The sequence below is a fragment of the Bufo bufo genome, chromosome 3 (assembly GCF_905171765.1).
Source record: "Bufo bufo chromosome 3, aBufBuf1.1, whole genome shotgun sequence".
NCBI classification, from domain to species: domain Eukaryota; kingdom Metazoa; phylum Chordata; class Amphibia; order Anura; family Bufonidae; genus Bufo; species Bufo bufo.
This window is the reverse complement of record NC_053391.1, coordinates 489,452,755-489,460,356: the sequence shown is the minus strand read 5'-3', so window position 1 is coordinate 489,460,356 and position 7,602 is coordinate 489,452,755.

Here is a 7,602-nt window from a genome sequence, read left to right as displayed (position 1 = left end):
GGCTTCATTCAGACGTCCGGATGCGTTTTGCGGATCCGATCCATCTATCAGTGGATCCGTAAAAATCATGCGGACGTCTGAATGGAGCTTTACAGGGGGGTAATCAATGACAGGGGGGTGATCAGGGAGTCTATATGGGGTGATCACCACAGTCATTGATCACGCCCGTGTAAGGCTTCATTCAGACGTCCGGATGCGTTTTGCGGATCCGATCCATCTATCAGTGGATCCGTAAAAATCATGCGGACGTCTGAATGGAGCTTTACAGGGGGTTGATCAATGACAGGGGGGTAATCAATGACAGGGGGGTGATCAGGGAGTCTATATGGGGTGATCAGGGGTGATCAGGGGCTAATAAGGGGTTAATAAGTGACGGGGGGGTGTAGTGTAGTGTAGTGGTGCTTGGTGCTACTTTACTGAGCTACCTGTGTCCTCTGGTGGTCGATCCAAACAAAGGGGACCACCAGAGGACCAGGTAGCAGGTATATTAGACGCTGTTATCAAAACAGCGTCTAATATACCTGTTAGGGGTTAAAAAAAACACATCTCCAGCCTGCCAGCGAACGATCGCCGCTGGCAGGCTGGAGATCAACTCTCTTACCTTCCGTTCCTGCGAGCGCGCGCGCCTGTGTGCGCGCGTTCACAGGAAATCTTGCGTCTCGCGAGAGGACGCGCCGGCGCGTCCACCCAGAAGAGCAGGGCCGTCGCAAAGACGCAATCCTGCGTACGGCGGTCCTGAGGAGGTTAACTAATAATCAATCAACCGTTGGCGTAACAGAGGAGACACACATGTCTGTGAAAGTACAAGGTCTATTGTATTCTTATCGGTACTGTAAATTTAATAGCTTGAGAAATGTCTCAAATGGTACCTAAACGTCTATGGTTTATGCGTAAAAAATAATCCGTTATCTCTGATTTAGGATTCCATATATTATGTGTATGGAATGCAAAAGAAGTCAGACCTGGACATTTAACCCTTACTAGTATGATGCTAGTAGCTTATGCAATAGTGCAACATAAGGATGAAAGCGTAACATTACACCAATAGCCAAATTACATTATGGGTGATATAGTGACATCAGTCATTTTCATATGTACACGCCTAACCGACAATGATTGGAAAACTCCAAGTTAGGAAGGTGTGTCTAACTGATAAGTTTGTGATCATAAACCACACACACATGAAGGGGAAAAAACAACAACAGGGAGCAACAGAAGACACAAACACAGAGAAACAAAGAAAGAAAGGAAAGAACCCAGGAGAAAAATCCCAATGATCAGAATCGACCTTAGAGCGGACTTCCCTTAGACTCTGCATATCATCTGCATTCTCGGGTAACGTATAACTTTATTATGTGTAGTATCGAATGAATTAATTGGCCTGATATTTAGAAACTTCCGGCTTTATTGCGGATGTGTAATGTTAGATGTACTACATCAATATTATCACTATTCAATAAAGATGCATATTACTGAATAAAAGATCTAATATTGATATCAGAGAGAATCTGATTGGAATATTCATTCCATAGTCATATCAGGCTTGATAATTTATAACTTATGTAGCAATAGTACCCGATATCCGAGATTGGTCATAGTTTGAGCAGAGCAAGGGTTCGTATCGGTCCTTATCCCTATTGTGTATATCTCATAATTGTCGTTGGGACGTTTGTATTACATTTATGTTTGAGAGGTGATATGGAACTCTGGTAGTCGTGTTAGAGCCATCTAGTGGCAAATTCTGGGCACTGCATATACAGTTGCAAGAAAAAGTATATGAACCCTTTGGAATTATATGGATTTCTGCACAAATTGGTCATAAAATGTGATCTAATCTTCATCTAAGTCACAACAATAGACAATCACAGTCTGCTTAAACTAATAACACACAAAGAATTTAATGTTACCATGTTTTTATTGAACACACCATGTAAACATTCACAGTGCAGGTGGAAAAAGTATGCGAACCCTTGGATTTAATAACTGGTTGAACCTCCTTTGGCAGCAAAAACTTCAACCAAACGTTTCCTATAGTTGCAGATCAGAGGTGCACAACGGTCAGGAGTAATTCTTGACCATTCCACTTTACAGAACTGTTTCAGTTCAGCAATATTCTTGGGATGTCTGGTGTGAATCATTTTCTTGAGGTCATGCCACAGCATCTCAATTGGGTTGAGGTCAGGACTCTGACTGGGCCACTCCAGAAGGCGTATTTTCTTCTGTTTAAGCCATTCTGTTGTTGATTTACTTCTACGCTTTGGGTCGTTGTCCTGTTGCAACACCTATCTTCTGTTGAGCTTCAGCTGGTGGACAGATGGCGTTAACCACTTGCCATCTGGGCCATTTGCCCCCTTCCTGACCAGGCCTAATTTTGCAAAACTGACATATCTCACTTTATGTGGTAATAACTTTGGAACGTCTTTATTTATCCAAGTCATTCAGAGATTGTTTTCTCGTGACACATTGTACTTCATGATAATCATAAATTTGAGTCAAAATATTTCACCTTTATTTATGAAAAAATCCCAAATTTACCCAAAAATTTGAAAAATTCGCAATTTTCTAAATTTCAATTTCTCTGCTTTTAAAACAGAAAGTGATACCTCATAAAATATTTATTACTTAACATTCCCCATATGTCTACTTTATGTTGGCATCATTTTGGAAATGTCATTTTATTTTTTTAAGACGTTAGAAGGCTTAGAAGTTTAGAAGCAATTCTTCAAATTTTTAAGAAAATTGCCAAAACCCACTTTTTAAGGACCAGTTCAGGTCTGAAGTCACTTTGTGGGGCCTACATACTGGATACCCCCATAAATGACCCCATTGTAGAAACTACACCCCTCAAGGTATTCAAAACCAATTTCACAAAGTTTGTTAACTCTTTAGGCGTTCCACAAGAATTAAAGGAAAATGGAGATCAAATTTTAAAATTTCACTTTTTTGGCAGATTTTCCATTTTAATCCAATTTTTTCTTTAACACATCGATGGTTAACAGCCAAACAAAACTCAATATTTATTACCCAGATTCTACAGTTTACAGAAACAGCCCACATGTGGTCATAAACTGCTGTATGGGCACACGGCAGGGCGCAGAAGAAAAGGAACTCCACATGGTTTTTAGATGCCATGTCCCATTTGAAGCCCCCTGATGCACCCTTACAGTAGAAACTCCCAAGAAGTGACCCCATTTTGGAAACTAGGGGATAAGGTGCCAGTTTTATTACTACTATTTTTGGGTACATATGATTTTTTGATCATTCATTATAACACTTTATGGGGCAAGGTGACCAAAAAATTGGTTGTTTTAGCACAGTTTCTATTTATTAATTTTTACAGCGTTCACCTGAGGGGTTCAGTCAAGTGACATTTTTATAGAGCAGATTGTTACGGATGTGGCGATACCTAATATGTATACTTTTTCTCATTTATTAAAGTTTTACACAATAATAGCATTTTTGAAGCAAAAAAATTATGTTTTAATGTGTCCATGTTCTGAGAGCTATAGTTTTATTTTTTTAGAGATTTTCTTATGTAGGGGCTCATTTTTTGCGGGATGAGGTGACGGTTTTATTGGTACCATTTTGTGGGACATACGCGTTTTTGATCACTTGGTGTTGCACCTTTTGTTATGCAAGGTGACAGAAATTGCTTGTTTTGACACCGTTTTTTTTTTTTTTTTACGGTGTTCACCTGAGGGGATAGCTCATGTGATATTTTTTTAGAGTTGGTTTTTACGGACGCGGCAATACCTAATATGTATACTTTTTTTTATTTGTTTCACTTTAACACAATAATAGCATTTTTGAAACCAAAAAAATGATGTTTTAGTGTCTCCATGTTCTAAGAGCTATAGTTTTTTTATTTTTTGAGAGATTTTCTTATGTAGGGGCTCATTTTTTGCGGGATGAGGTGACGGTTTTATTGGTACCATTTTGTGGGACATACGCATTTTTGATCACTTGGTGTTGCACCTTTTGTGATGTAAGGTGACAAAAATTGCTTGTTTTGACATAGTTTTTTTTTTTTTTTTTTTTACGGTGTTCACCCGAGGGGTTAGGTCATGTGATATTTTTATAGAGCTGGTTTTTACGAACGCGGCAATACCAAATATGTCTATTTTATTTTATTTTTTCTATTTTTAACTTTTTTTTTTATTCCTTACTTGGGGACTTTTTTTTTTTTACATGTGAAACTTTTTTTTATTTTATTTTTTCAACCCTTTATTTATTTTTTTTTTACACTTTTCGTCCCCCATAAGGTCATACAAGACCTCTGGGGGACATTTGCTTCACTTTTTCTTTTTTTTTTCACTGTTGATTTCTCCTGTAACTGGGGCTGACATAGTAGCCCCAGTTACAGAAGAAATGCACCCCCCAGAGAGGCTGTACAGCATAATTCTGCGCTGTACATCCTCAGAGCAGGGCTGATCGAGGTCTGTGAAAGACCTCACACAGCTCCTGCACTCTCCGGTCACGGCGGTCACATGACCGCCGGCCGGAACAGGAAGCACATAGCGCTTCCTGCTCTGTATACACAGCGCTCGGTGAGCGCTGTGTATGCAGCGATCCAGAAGGCAGGGACACCTGGGCACTGTCCCTGCCTTCTCTCTGGGTTGCCCTGCTGTCACTGACAGCGGGCAACCCGATCAGCAGCTGCACGATTAGCGTGCAGCTGCAGTTTCTGAACGGACGTTTTAAAACGTGCGTTCAGAAATAGAGATCCACCCATAGGACGTTTATATCCTATGGGCGGACGGGAGGAGGTTAAGTTCTCCTGCAAAATGTCTTGATAAACTTGGAAATTCATTTTTCCTTCGATGATAGCAATCCGTCCAGGCCCTGATGCAGCAAAGCAGCCCCAAACCATGATGCCCCCACACCATACTTCACAGTTGGGATGAGGTTTTGATGTTGGTGTGCTGTGCCTCTTTTTCTCCACACATAGTGTTGTGTGTTTCTTCCAAACAACTCAACTTTGGTTTCATCTGTCCACAGAATATTTTGCCAGTACTGCTGTGGAACATCCAGGTGCTCTTGTGCAAACTGTAAATGTGCAGCAATGTTTTTTTTGGACAGCAGTGGCTTCCTCTGTGGTATCCTCCCATGAAATCCATTTTTGTTTAGTGTTTTGCGTATCGTAGATTCGCTAACAGGGATGTTAGCATATGCCAGAGACTTTTGTAAGTCTTTAGCTGACACTCTAGGATTCTTCTTCACCTCATTGAGCAGTCTGCACTGTGCTCTTGCAGTCATCTTTACAGGACGGCCACTCCTAGGGAGAGTAGCAGCAGTGCTGAACTTTCTCCATTTATAGACAATTTGTCTTACCGTGGACTGATGAACAGCAAGGTTTTTGGAGATACTTTTATAACCCTTTCCAGCTTTATGCAAGTCAACAATTCTTAATCGTAGGTCTTCTGAGAGCTCTTTTGTGCGAGGCATCATTCACATCAGGCAATGCTTCTTGTGAAAAGCAAACCCAGAACTGGTGTGTTTTTTATAGGGCAGGGCAGCTGTAACCAACACCTCCAAACTCATCTCATTGATTGGACTCCACTTGGCTGACACCTCACTCCAATTAGCTCTTGGAGATGTCATTAGTCTAGGGGTTCACATACTTTTTCCACCTGCACTGTGAATGTTTACATGGTGTGTTCAATAAAAACATGGTAACATTTAATTCTTTGTGTGTTATTAGTTTAAGCAGACTGTGATTGTCTATTGTTGTGACTTAGATGAAGATCAGATCACATTTTATGACCAATTTGTGCAGAAATCCATATCATTCCAAAGGGTTCACATACTTTTTCTTGCAACTGTAACTGTGTATTATTGCATACCATTGAGTTTTATATGGATTAAGCTTTGATTGCATTTTAAGTTATTGTATAATAAATCATTTATATTTTTGCATTGACGCTTGTACAAACCGGATTCCAAAAAAGTTGGGACACTAAACAAATTGTGAATAAAAACTGAATGCAATGATGTGGAGATGGCAAATCTCAATATTTTATTTGTAATAGAACGTAGATGACAGATCAAACGTTTAATCCGAGTAAATGTATCATTTTAAAGGAAAAATAAGTTGATTCCAATTTTCACGGTGTCAACAAATCCCCAAAAAGTTGGGACAATTAGCAATAAGAGGCTGGAAAAAGTACATTTGAGCATAACGAAGAGCTGGAAGACCAATTAACACTAATTAGGTCATTTGGCAACATGATTGGGTATAAAAAGAGCTTCTCAGAGTGGCAGTGTCTCTCAGAAGCCAAGATGGGTAGAGGATCACCAATTCCCACAATGTTGCGCAGAAAGATAGTGGAGCAATATCAGAAAGGTGTTACCCAGCGAAAAATTGCAAAGACTTTGCATCTATCATCATCAACTGTGCATAACATCATCCGAAGATTCAGAGAATCTGGAACAATCTCTGTGCGTAAGGGTCAAGGCCGTAAAACCATACTGGATGCCCGTGATCTCCGGGCCCTTAAACGACACTGCACCACAAACAGGAATGCTACTGTAAAGGAAATCACAGAATGGGCTCAGGAATACTTCCAGAAACCATTGTCAGTGAACACAATCCACCGTGACATCCGCCGTTGCCAGCTGAAACTCTACAGTGCAAAGAAGAAGCCATTTCTAAGCAAGATCCACAAGCTCAGGCGTTTTCACTGGGCCAGGGATCATTTAAAATGGAGTATGGCAAAATGGAAGACTGTTCTGTGGTCAGACGAGTCACGATTCGAAGTTCTTTTTGGAAATCTGGGTCGCCATGTCATCCGGACCAAAGAGGACAAGGAGAACCCAAGTTGTTATCAACGCTCAGTTCAGAGGCCTGCATCTCTGATGGTATGGGGTTGCATGAGTGCGTGTGGCATGGGAAGCTTGCATGTCTGGTAAGGCACCATCAATGCAGAAAAATATATTCAGGTTCTAGAACAACATATGCTCCCATCCAGACGTCATCTCTTTCAGGGAAGACCCTGCATTTTTCAACAAGATAATGCCAGACCACATTCTGCATCAATCACAACATCATGGCTGCGTAGGAGAAGGATCCGGGTACTGAAATGGCCAGTCTGCAGTCTAGATCTTTCACCTATAGAGAACATTTGGCGCATCATAAAGAGGAAGGTGCAACAAAGAAGGCCCAAGACGATTGAACAGTTAGAGGCCTGTATTAGACAAGAATGGGAGAGCATTCCTATTTCTAAACTTGAGATACTGGTCTCCTCGGTCCCCAGACGTCTGTTGAGTGTTGTAAGAAGAAGGGGAGATGCCACACAGTGGTGAAAATGGCCTTGTCCCAACTTTTTTGGGATTTGTTGACACCATGAAATTCTGATTCAACATATTTTTCCCTTAAAATTGTACATTTTCTCAGTTTAAACTTTTGTTCCGTGATTTATGTTCTATTCTGAATAAAATATTAGAAGTTGGCACCTCCACATCATTGCATTCAGTTTTTATTCACGATTTGTATAGTGTCCCAACTTTTTTGGAATCCGGTTTGTACCTTATTTTACTGATTGCACAATATAATTAAATTACTGGCGATTTCTTTTAGGCTACTTTCACACTAGCGTTCGGGGC